This window comes from Phyllobates terribilis, unplaced genomic scaffold (assembly GCF_046119375.1).
Source record: "Phyllobates terribilis strain yellow unplaced genomic scaffold, ASM4611937v1 Scaffold_3__8_contigs__length_932513732, whole genome shotgun sequence".
Classification (NCBI taxonomy): domain Eukaryota; kingdom Metazoa; phylum Chordata; class Amphibia; order Anura; family Dendrobatidae; genus Phyllobates; species Phyllobates terribilis.
The window spans coordinates 187,499,685-187,512,662 of NW_027362763.1; positions in this window are offsets into that span (position 1 = coordinate 187,499,685).

Genomic DNA, 12,978 nt, shown 5'->3' on the forward strand with positions numbered 1-12,978 from the left:
CTTTGACTCAGCTTCCCCCAACGGTTTATATGAATCTAATTTTGTCCTTGTCCCCAATTTTCTTGTACCAACCAATTTGTAAAATGTAATCCTCAGCTCCGACCAATGGACAGCAACTTTTCCACAGATACAACCCAGGGGCCCCTGCAGTTATCAACAGATGCTTATATAGGGGGGCTAAAGGGTGAAAACCAGGAAACTATTAGACGCTGGCCCAAGTCATATGTGGAAGCCCACTTAGAGTTGATTTGTTACATTTTCATTCATGATGTTTAACCACAATGATCAATCATTCATTGATGAGCCACCAACCGATGTGTCTTTCGGCAGCTTTTTCACAGAGAACACAGGAGAGCTCAGCGAAATGAGTGCTCTTATGTATGGGAGAGTCAACTGAGATGGCTGTCAGCGAAACAATCGGCCAAAGCAGCGTTCACTCAACAGCAATCTAATGTATATGGAGGCTTTTAGATCGGAGAGGGCCTAACCCTATCATAAGCAATTGGAAAGATGACCACAAACATCATATAAACAATGATATGCATTTCTATGTGGAGGGACACCATTGATTTTACCATATAGGGTACTGGAAAAGTATATTCAGTGTATTCTATGTGATGTATATACAGTGTGTGCACAATTATTAGGCTATTTGTATTTTCGATGATTAATTTTACCATTGAAGAACTACAGTGCTGTCAGTCAATCCAAATGATTATTAACCCTGAATATTTAACAACATGAAAGTGAGGTTTTGTGTTTCTTAGGAGAATATCTATGTGCGCAGAATTATTGGGCAACTAAATGGAAAAAAAACATAAATTTTCTCATCTCAATTATTTTCATCTGTTAAAATGAGAATAATAAGCAAACAATTCAAAAGGTACAAAAATACATTTCTGACATTTCAATAAAAATAATCAGTAACCAATATAGCCGCCCTTCTTTTCAATGAAGAGCTGGTCTGCGGGTGCAGTGGTGCGCTGTCCGCCAAGTAAAGAAGTCTCTTACCAATTGCAGACGGGATTCCTTTATAAGAAGATTCTGAAAATTCACAAACCGGTTTTCAGCTCCGAACTTGAGCCTTCATCAGGTTATTATATAGATCTGGTGTATTGTGTGGGTTTTAAGCAGGAGCAGATTGAAATACACATGTGATGATCATGTGTTTTTTTTCCTCATTTACTGGCACAATGTATAGTTCAGGTATCATTGTATAAAATAGTTTAAATGGTGAAATATAAAATATTTAAATAATTCAAATTAGTGGGTAATAAAACATATATGATAAAAAAATACATTGCAATGATTAGTATAGTAATGTCCTTTGCTAATTAATACATGATGCAAATATCAGGTTCGTTGTAATTCATCTTTTGCCCAGTAGATGACGTTTATTTTCCATTTACCATGGTATTGCTTCTTTCTTTTCGTTCAGTCCATACGGGGCAGATGGTTTCCAATTCGTACATCCAGAAAAATCTCTCTTCTTTTTAACCATTCAAATTTGTTCAGTCTGTATTTGGTATATTGGCATGATTGATGGAAATGGGGTTGGGATGGTTTGGTTAAAAAAGTCGGCAGTGTCTGGATACGCTGTGCTTCAGAAATTTGCTTTTGATGTTGGATCTGTCTTTACCTAAAGGGCTGATCTGAAATACAAATTAATTTTTATCCTGAATTCCTATTTAATGCCACAGTCTAAACTATTTTTCTAGTATACTGTAATAAAAATTCCCTATCCTTTCCTAACTACACTGCCTAACTGCTTTTCATTTTTTTTTCTCTATGTCCTTTTTGATGATGATTCAATTGAGAATCCCATTGAATGCTGGGATACTCAAACAAAGCATCATCAGTGACCGCATCCTCTGCCCACTCCCTGACAGGAAGTGGCCTTCGGTTCAGAGGCTGGGCTAATCCCTGCTTTATCATTGTATGATGCGCACAAGGACAGTGCGCTCTGTCGCCAGCCCAGATCAGTAGTAACGAGCAGGCAACAGAGCGCACTGTCAGTGTGTGTTGTAAGAGGATTACTCAGCATGCAGAAACAAGCGCTGCCGCTGAAACTGACGTCACTTACATGAGTGACGCTTGTCTCTGCATGCTGGATATTCTTATATAACGCACACTGACAGTGTGCTGTATTGCCGTCTTGTTACTACTGAGGGCACTGTCATTATGCACGAGAGAGGGCACTGTCATTATGCACATCGCACAGTGACAGAGCAGGGATTAGCCCAGCCCCTGAAACGAAGGTCACGGACACAGCCTCTGCCCCCTAATGACGCTTTGTTTGAGGATCCCAGCATGCGAGTTGTTGTAGGTGGTGATAAGATTTAGTTGGAATCGGTTATATGTATTCTTATTTTTATGTTTTGTTAGAAGACATTCATTCTGACTGATCGGTGTTGCTCTTTCCAAGGCATGGGTCATCAGTTGTGGGGAGGTAATCCTTTTCTCTATAGCATTTTTTTAGGATTGTGGTCTGTTCTTTGTAGGTCTCTGTATCCGTGCAATTTCTTCATATTCTTTTAAATTGACTAAATGGGATGTTTTACAGCCATGTTTTATGCTGATAACTGGTGTAGTGTAAGTAACAAGTGACATCCGCACTTTAAAAAAAAGTCTTTGTTGTGATGGTGTGTTCTTTTGGGCAGATCAATATATCTAGGAATTCAATAGATTATTTTTAAATGTTGGTTTTGAGTTGAATTCCTTACTAGTTGTCATTTATCTCTTCGCAAAATTCAATTGCGCTTGTGTTGTCCTCATTCCATAGGAAGAACAGATCATCGATGTATCTGCGGTAGAATGTGATTTTTTGTTTGTGTTTGGTTGTCATAATATATTTTTGTTCAAAACCCCCATAAAAAGGGTTTACAAAATCTGGTGCAACCTTGGTACCCATTGTGGCACCAAGGAGCTGATGGTAGATGTAATTGTTGTAGGAAAAATAGTTGTTCTCCAGATTTAATTTGAGGCTATCACTAAGAAAATTGCAGTTGCAGTACTGGTACTTTAAAGATCTTGTTAACCGGTTAATGACCAAAGCATTTTCCATTTTTACGTTTTCATTTTTTGCTCTCATTGTTCCCAGAGCCATAACTTTTTTATTTTTTGGTCGATATGGCCATGTGAGGGTTTATTTTTTGCGGGACGAGTTTTATTTTTGAACGACATCACTGGTTTTAATATATTGTGTACTGGAAAACAGGAAAAAAATTCCAAGTGCAGTGAAATTGCAAAAAAAATGCAATTCTGCATTTTTTTTTTTATTTACCACGTTCACTGAATTCTAAAACTGACCTGCCATTATTATTCTCCAGGTTATTACTAGTTTGTAGACACTAATCATGCATAGGTTCTTTTTTTATTTAAGCGGTAAAAAAAAATCCAAAGTTTGCTAAAAAAAAAAAAAGGCGCCTTTTTCCGAGACCCATTTTTCGCGATCTGGGGCCGGGTGATGGCCTATTTTTTGCGTGCCAACCTAACGTTTTTATTGATACAATTTTAGGGTAAATCCGATGTTTTGATCGCCTGTTAGTACATTTTATTGCAATGTTGCGGCGACCAAAAAAAAGTAATTCTGGTGTTTAGAATTTTTGTCTCGTTGCGCCATTTACCGATGGGATTATTTTTTTATATTGATAGATCGGGCGATTTTGAACGCAGCGATACCAAATATGTGTATGTGGGTTTTTTTTTAATTGTTGTATTTTGAATGGGATGAAAGGGGGGAGATTTAAACTTTTATATTTTTTTAATATTTTTAAAAACTAGACGCAGCACTTGCCTGATCGTCTCTGCTACATTCAGGCAACAAGCAGATCACCTGTACGCAGCAGATGTGCTCACTTGCTATGAGCGCTAACCGCGAGGCGGCGCTCATAGAAATCTGGACATAACAACCACAGGGGTCTGCTGCAGACACTGGGTTGTCAAGCCAACCCATCAGTGACCCGCCGTCATGTGACGGGGTCACCGATGGGCGGAGCCAATGACGCGCTTCCGGCGCGGCAATGTTAAATGCCGCTGTCAGAGATTGACAGCGTCATTTCACTGGTTAACAGCCGCGGGTGGATCGCGATTCCACGCGCCGCTGTTGCAGGCACATGTCAGCTGTATAAATCAGCTGACATGTGACCGGAGCCCGCGATAAACAAGGGATTATGACTTGGTGCGTACTAATACGCCCCACTTCATAAAGGGGTTAAATGACTTCTTGTATACATTGTAGTCCTATGTTGCGTACATTGGTATATAGCGTGGTTATGTCCATGGTTAGAAGGAGATACACGTATATTACTTACCGGTAATGTGTTTTTTCGGAACCCATGACGGCACAACGAGAGAGGGAATCCGCCCTTCAAGGACAGGAAACCTTCAAGATAAAAAAAAGTTAGGTGATCACCATAGTAACAGGGAGGGAATATAAAAGATGCCATCATGGGTTCCGAAAAAACACATGACCGGTAAGTAATATACGTGTTTTTCTGTCACCCATGACGGCACAACGAGAGTATTACAGAGAATTAAGTATGTAAGGGAGGGACCACAGCCTGCAGAACCCTTCTCCCAAACGTGAGATCAGAGGAGGCGGAAAGGTCGAGGCTATAGTGATTAAAGAAAGTAGACGGAGATGACCAAGTGGCCACCTTACATATTTGTTCAATGGGCACGTCCGCTCTTACTGCCCAGGATGCTGTCATGGCTCTTGTAGAGTGGGCCTTCAGGTTGTCAGGAGGATTTCTGCCTAACCCCGTATTGGCCATCCTGATGGCTTCCCTGATGCACCTTGACAGAGTGTCTTTTAAGACCTTTGTCCCTTTTCAGGAGCCCTGAAAGGAGACAAATAGAGCCCTATCCTTCCTCCATGAGCTTGTGGATGCTAAATAGTGTGTAAGGCATCTCCTAACATCCAAGGTATGGAATTTTTCCTCCTTGCTATTTTTAGGTTTAGGACAGAAGGATGGTAGGGCTATTTCCTGAGACGTGGAATTTGGATAATTTTAGCTAAGAAAGCAAGATTTGGTCTCAAAACTACTCTATCCTCTAGAATTAAGGTAAAGGTGGATCTGCAGACAGGACCTGTAACTCACCAACCCCCCGTGCTGATGTCAAGGCCACGAGAAGTATTGGTTTAAGGCTATGTGCCCACAATGCGTTTTTCAAGCATTTTTGAAGCGGAATTTCCGCAGCAGAAACGCTTTAAAAACGCTTGGTAATCCGTGCCCCATGATCCCCAATGAAAATCAGCATGTTCTGTGCCCATGCTGCGGATTTTTCCACAGCAGATTTTCCTTGTGGAAAAATCCGCAGCACGTCCATTATTTGTGTGTTCCTGTATGTGGATTTGAGGTCCCAATGGACTTGAAAAACGCAAGTCAAATCCGCATGTAAAAACGCGTGTAAAATCTGCAAGTGTTTTTGACTGCCAAGACCATGCAGAAACGCTGCAGAAATTTTCTGCTTCATTTCTGCATTGTGGGCACATAGCCTAAGGGTAAGTAACTTTATGGACCATGAGCTAAGGGGCTCAAAGGCAGAGTCTGTCAATGTGTTTAGCACTAAGTTCAAATCCCAAGAAGGGAACTCTATTATAGGGGCTGGTCTGGCTCTACTGCATGCCTTCACAATTCTAAATATCCATCTGTTACCGGCTAGATTATAATTATACAAGGCCCCTGGGGCAGAAATTTGGACCTTTAGGGTGCTAACCACTAGGCCTTTTTCCAGCCCTTTCTGAAGAAATTCTAAAATTTCCAGGGAGGATCCCGTAGATGATAAGAATTTCCTCCAGGGTCTACAGTAAATATTAGTAGCGATTGGTTTTCTACTTCCTAGAAGAGTAGTAACTAGATTTGATGAGAATCCCCAGTTATGACCTCTCCAGTTCCAGGCTGCTAAGTGCAGTCCTTTCCCCTGAGGATGGACCTTGATATAGGACCTTGAGCAAGAAGGTCGGGGATCTCTGGAAGAATACATGTTGGGGGAAAAGCATAAGCCAGCCTGAAATCCCATCTGCACTGGAAGGCATCTACTACCAGAGGATTTTCTGTGGGATTCAGAGAACAGAACTTTTTTAATTTGCTGTTCTGACGGGTCGCAAATAGGTCGACCTCTGGAGACCCCCAAATGGTAACTAGTTGACGGAAGACTGAATGATTTAGAGTCCATTCTCCCTGCAATAGTGGCCTGCGACTCAAAAAGTCTGCTTTCGTGTTGTCCTCTCCTCTGATATGAAGAGAGTTTAAGGAGAGAACTTTCCCTTCCACTAGAGAAAATATTCTCCCCGCTATCCGCATAAGGGATTTCGAGCGAGTTCCCCCCTGGTAATTCACATATGCTACTGTGACCTGATTGTCGGACAGTACTTTTACGTGATGTCCTTGTAAAATGGGTAAAAAACTGATCAGTGCATTCTCTACTGCCCGTAGTTCCCACATGGTTGAGGACTCCAGACTCTCCACCTCTGACCAAGTCCCCTATATCAGGTGGTTGTCTAGGTGCGACCCCCACACCCTGGGGCTGGCATCTGAAGTAATTACTCTGGTAAAAATGGGAACCCAGGGGACGCCTGCCTGGACCGTGTCCACCCTCAACCAGCAATGTAGTGAACGTATTACATTGTGAGGGAGTGTCAATCTGCCCTCCAGATGACCCTGGAGGATGACTTTGTTCTTTAGGACGTCCCATTGTAACTCTCTTGCGTGAAATTGGGCCCAGCTTACTGCTGGAATGCAGGAGGTGAGAGACCCCAGCAGAGGGCCTAAAAAGATCTGAGTTGTCTGTGGAATCAATTTCGATTTTTCCAGGTTTAAACACCATCCTAAGTTTCTTAAGATGGCGCACACCCGATCCACTTGAGCTAGGCAATGATCGTAAGTTTTTCCCACTATTAGGAAGTCATCCAAGTGTGGGATGATCAATCTGTCTTCCTCCCTGAGATGAGCCGTAACCTCCGCTATAAGCTTTGTGAAAATGCGGGACGCCACCGCTAGGCTGAAGGGAAGGGCTCTGTATTGAAAGTGTCTGATCAATCCCTGTACAGCTGAAGCCACTCTGAGGTATCTCTGAAAGTCGCAATGGATTGGCACATGATAATATGCATCTCTCAGGTCCAGCACTGCCCTGTAGCAACCAGGAAATAATAAACTTATCGTTGATCTTATTGTTTCCATCTTGAATGATGAAATATCCAAGAATTTGTTCAGGCCCTTCAGGTTGATTATCATCCTGTATGTGTTGTCTGTTTTTTTTCACAAGAAACAAGGGGGAATAGAATCCTCTCCTTTCCTCTTGTGGTGATACTTCCTGTAACACGTTCTTTCTTAGGTTTAATACCTCTTTCTCCAACGCCTGTTGTTCTGGCGGAGAAGATCTTATAGCAGTCAGGATGAATCTCTCTGGCGGGTTTCTCAGGATTTCCTGCTTCAACCCTGATTTTATCAATCTGAGGATTAAGTTGTTGGAAGAGATCCTTTCCCAGGCTGGAAGGAAGAGAGAGAGCCTCCCTGGGATAAAGAGTAATTTTGGAGATTTTCGACTTTCTTGGGAGGGTCCGCCGAACAGAAAACCTTTCCCCTTTCTGGAACGATCCTCCCATCTAGGTTGTTCCGTGGATGTTCTTCTGCGGGTAAATATCTTTCACCGAAAGGACTGCTTGAAAGACGAGAAGGAAGATTTGGGAAATTCCTTCTTGTTGTCCCCTGCCTTTTCAAGAATTGTGTCAAGAGTGGTACCGAAAAGGAAATCTCCTTCACACGGAAGAGAACATTTTCCTTTCATCTGCATACCCCCATGGCAACATTTTAGCCAGACTGCTCTACAGCCGGCATTAGACAGGGATGCAGATCTGGCCGCAGATCTAGCCACTAATCTGGCGGAATCTGCAGAGGCATCAGACAGGAAGGCAGCGGCTCCTTTCAGTACTGGAAGAGAGGCCAGAATGGAATCCTGTGACGTGTTGTTTTTAACCTGGTCTTCTAACATGTCTAGCCAAACCATGAGAGATCTAGCAGTATACAGTGGTGGCCAAAAGTATTGGCACCCCTGCAATTCTGTCAGATAATACTCAGTTTCTTCCTGAAAATGATTGCAATCACAAATTCTTTGGTATTATTATCTTCATTTAATTTGCTTGCAAGGAAAAAACACAAAAGAGAATGAAGCAAAAATCAAATCATTGATCATTTCACACAAAACTCCAAAAATGGGCCAGACAAAAGTATTGGCACCCTCAGCCTAATACTTGGTTGCACAACCTTTAGCCAAAATAACTGCGAACAACCGCTTCCGGTAACCATCAATGAGTTTCTTACAATGCTCTGCTGGAATTGTAGACCATTCTTCTTTGGCAAACTGCTCCAGGTCCCTGATATTTGAAGGGTGGCTTCTCCAAACTGCCATTTTGAGCTCTCTCCACAGGTGTTCTATGGGATTCAGGTCTGAATTCATTGCTGGCCACCTTAGAAGTCTCCAGTGCTTTCTCTCAAACCATTTTATAGTGCTTTTGGAAGTGTGTTTTGGGTCATTGTCCTGCTGGAAGACCCATGACCTCTGAGGGAGACCCAGCTTTCTCACACTGGGTCCTACATTATGCTGCAAAATTTGTTGGTAGTCTTCAGACTTCATAATGCCATGCACACGGTCAAGCAGTCCAGTGCCCGAGGCAGCAAAGCAACCCCAAAACATCAGGGAACCTCCGCCATGTTTGACTGTAGGGACCGTGTTCTTTTCTTTGAATGCCTCTTTTTTTTTCCTGTACACTCTATGTTAATGCTTTTTCCCAAAAAGCTCTAGTTTTGTCTTATCTGACCAGAGAACATTCTTCCAAAACGTTTTAGGCTTTCTCAGGTAAGTTTTGGCAAACTCCAGCCTAGCTTTTTTATGTCTCGGGGTAAGAAGTGGGGTCTTCCTGGGTATCCTACCATACAGTCCCTTTTCATTCAGACGCCGACAGATAGTACGGGTTGACAGTGTTGTACCCTCGGACTGCAGGGCAGCCTGAACTTGTTTGGATGTTAGTCGAGGTTCTTTATCCACCAGCTGCACAATCTTGCGTTGAAATCTCTCGTCAATTTTTTTTTTCCGTCCACATCTAGGGAGGTTAGCCACAGTGCCATGGGCTTTAAACTTCTTGATGACACTGCGCACGGAAGACACAGGAACATTCAGGTCTTTGGAGATGGACTTGTAGCCTTGAGATTGCTCATGCTTCCTCACAATTTGGTTTCTCAAGTCCTCAGACAGTTCTCTGGTCTTCTTCTTTTCTCCATGCTCAATGCGGTACACAGATGGACACAGGAAAGAGGTTGAGTCAACTTTAATCCATGTTAGCTGGCTGCAAGTGTGATTTAGTTATTGCCAACACCTGTTAGGTGCCACAGCTAAGTTACAAATGCTGTTAATTACATGAATTAGAGAAGCATCACATGATTTTTCAAACAGTGCCAATACTTTTGTCCACCCCCTTTTTTAGGTTTGGTGTGGAATTGCATCCAATTTGGCTTTAGGACAATTCTTTTTGTGTTTTTTTCATTGAAGACAAATTAAATAAAGATAATAATACCAAAGAATTTGTGATGGCAATCATTTTCAGGAAGAAACTGAGTATTATCTGACAGAATTGCAGGGGTGCCAATACTTTTGGCCACCACTGTAGGTTGCGGCAATGGCTGTTTTTAACGCCCCTAACGATGATTCCCAGGTACCCTTAAGGAAGGCATCTACCTTTCGGTCCCTCGGGTCCTTCAACATCCCTGTATCTTCAAAAGGGAGAGAAGATCTTTTAGAAGCTTTGGAAACTGCAACCTCCAGCTTTGGGGCTTTATTCCAGGATGCAGTGGCTTCCTCAGCAAATGGATATTTTCTTTGGAAGGAGGATGGAAGGTTACCCTTCTTTTCCGATCTATCCCACTCTTTCTTGATGAGCCCTTGCACCTTATCATTGATCGGGAAAACTATGTTTTTTTGTCTTGGACCGATTTTTTTGCCTTCTGGTCAACCACCCCCATTGTGAATCTGACGGCTTTAACTAAGTTATCAACACTCTCCAGGGGAAAACAGTGACCCGTGCCTGACTCGCTATCTGACGAGTAAGAGTCTGTAGAGTCATCCAGCATTCCTTCATCAGATCCTGAGTCTGAGAAGGTGGGTGGAGTTTTTGATCTACGTGTCTGGGAAACTTCTTTTGGGTGAGAAAAGGATTTTAGTGATTTCTCGATCTCAGTCCTATTAAGGGTTTTTAAATTCGAAACAAAGTTCGGAGTTCCCTCCGAAATTATTTCTTCAATACACAGCTGAAATAACTTTTTTGGCCAGTCCTTAGCTAGACCTCATTCACACAGGGCACACACCCTGTATTTGGATTTCCCTGTGCACTTTCTAGGGACATCTTGACACAGAGGAAGGAGAAAGAAAGGAGAGGGAGAGAGAGACAAAGTCTACATTAATACGTCGACTTTCACATAGCTCACTCAGCAGATAAAAGTGGGGTACCAGAACGGGAGGCAGGACGGTATCCGACACTTCTCCTCGGGAGACCGTCTAATCGTCAGTCCTGCTTGAGCTATGCCGGCTGGATCTTGACTCCTTGGTGCTGCGTGTCCCAGAACACCCACCGCTCCTACACTGGGGTGGACACTACTCCTGGGTGCGCTTCTGGCTTAAGGGCTGCACCAGCAGCTGCTTTGTATCCTCCTGCAGATCCAGCTGCAGCATGGTCTGCTGCTCTTGCTGCTGATGCGGTGGGGATGGCTGCTGTCAAGCCATTCTGAAGTGCACTGTGCCCCTGCCTAGCCGGTGATCTACCCTTAAGTACCATTGTGCCAGGGAGATTACCGGCCGGTGCCGGGATTCAGAGGTTCTGAGGCACGTCATCGGGGCGCGACTTCAGGATTCGTCACTTCTAGTCGCGCCCCGCGATGTCACATTCAGGAAGCGGGTTGCCAGCCACCATGCTGTGTGGGTGCCACAAACTTCCACCGGCACGCGAGGAGATCCAGATCGGGCACCCTCCGTGGCGCTTCCAGCACGCACAGGGCTGGCCGCAGCAGAGACTATGCCCTGCCACAACTGACCGGCCCCGGCAAGTGTTCTTGCCGCTGTCGCAGCCGATGAGCTAGAAGATCCCCCATCAAGGACAGGAAACCACTGAGGCGGAGAGAGGTGCCACCCTTTTTAGTTTGAAGGTTTCTTGTCCTTGAAGGACGGATCCCCTCTCTCATTGTGCCGTCATGGGTGACAGAAAAATCGATCTTCCCAATCGAGCTCTCGAAGTTTCTTTATAAGTTCATAGAATCTTAACAATAAGTTGGGAGGCAAGTAACATATTCCTGGAAATGAAGATCCAAAAGCTGGGAGAGATTACATGTTGCTGAGTTCATGTTCGATACAATAGCTCTTCCATATGGATAAGTTGGATTTTTATGTACTTGACCGATAAGGAATAATTAGACTCTTAAGTAGTGCTGAGCATTCCGATACTGAAATATTGGGTATCGACCGATATTCGTGGTATCGGAGTTCCAATACTCAGTTCCGATACTTTTAGAATATCGAATACCGGAATTGGAAGTTCCCATAATGCCTGCGCTCTGCAGTGTCTCTGAAGGATGACAAGCTGCATGGCAGCGCTCAGCTTACTGTACTTGTCATTTAGTGTTAAAGGATTTATTAAAAAAAAATAATAGTGTTTTCATGCACCGTCTCTTTAAAAAAGCCGGCCGGCAATTCAGCATCGGTACCTGACAATTTAGAATAGAAAGAATAGAGCATCACACATAGATTAGATACATAGAACATGTCAGTCACATACAGTACAGACCAAAAGTTTGGACACACCTTCTCATTTAAAGATTTTTCTGCATTTTCATGACTATGAAAATTGTACATTCACACTGAAGGCATCAAAACTATGAATTAACACATGTGGAATTATATACTTAACAAAAAAGTGTGAAACCTGACAGGGCACATCTGTGAAATGAAAACCATTTCCGGTGACTACCTCTTGAAGCTCATCAAGAGAATGCCAAGAGTGTGCAAAGCAGTCATCAAAGCAAAAGGTGGCTACTTTGAAGAACCTAGAATATAAGACATATTTTCAGCTGTTTCACACTTTTTTGTTAAGTATATAATTCCACATGTGTTATTTCATAGTTTTGATGCCTCCAGTGTGAATGTACAATTTTCATAGTCATGAAAATACAGAAAAATCTTTAAATGAGGTGTTCCCAAACTTTTGGTCTGTACTGTATATAAGAAGTACAGTGATAGTGTTGATTACTGTACTTATCATTTACTGTTAAAATAAAGGATTTATTAAAAAAAAAATTGGCATGTGGTTCCCTGTAACTTTAGTCTCTAGCGGAGGTTAAGCAGATGGCTGGGGCAGATGTTTGAAGCCTGGGAAGGGGGGGGGGGTAACACCCACGGAGCTTCCTAGGCTACTAATATCAGCCCCCAGCTAAATACCTAGCCTTTACTAGCTATTAAAGTGGGGGACCCCAAAAAAATGATGTGGGGTCCCCCCTATTTTAATAGCTAGCAAAGGCTAGGCAGACAGCTGGGGGCTGATATTAATAGCCCAGGAAGGGTGCCATGAATATTGGCCCCCTCCAAGGCTAGAAACACCAGCCATCAGCCGCCCCATAAATGGCGCATCCATAGGATGCGCCAGTTCTAGCACTTAGCCTCGCTCTTCCCACTGCCCTGTAGCGGTGGCAGTGGGGTAATAGGGCTGAGGTTGATGTCAGCTTATAATTCCAGCTGACATCAAGCCCAGGTTAGTAATGGAGAGGCGTCTATAAGACACCCCCATTACTAACCCCATAGTCAAAGTTAAAAAAACAAAACACAAGCACCCAGAATAAAGTCCTTTAATTGAAATAAACACACAATTCTTTATTGTTCTAAATTAAACCATACTTACCATCACGCCCATTCCAGCTGAAGACAATGTCTTCTGCAATA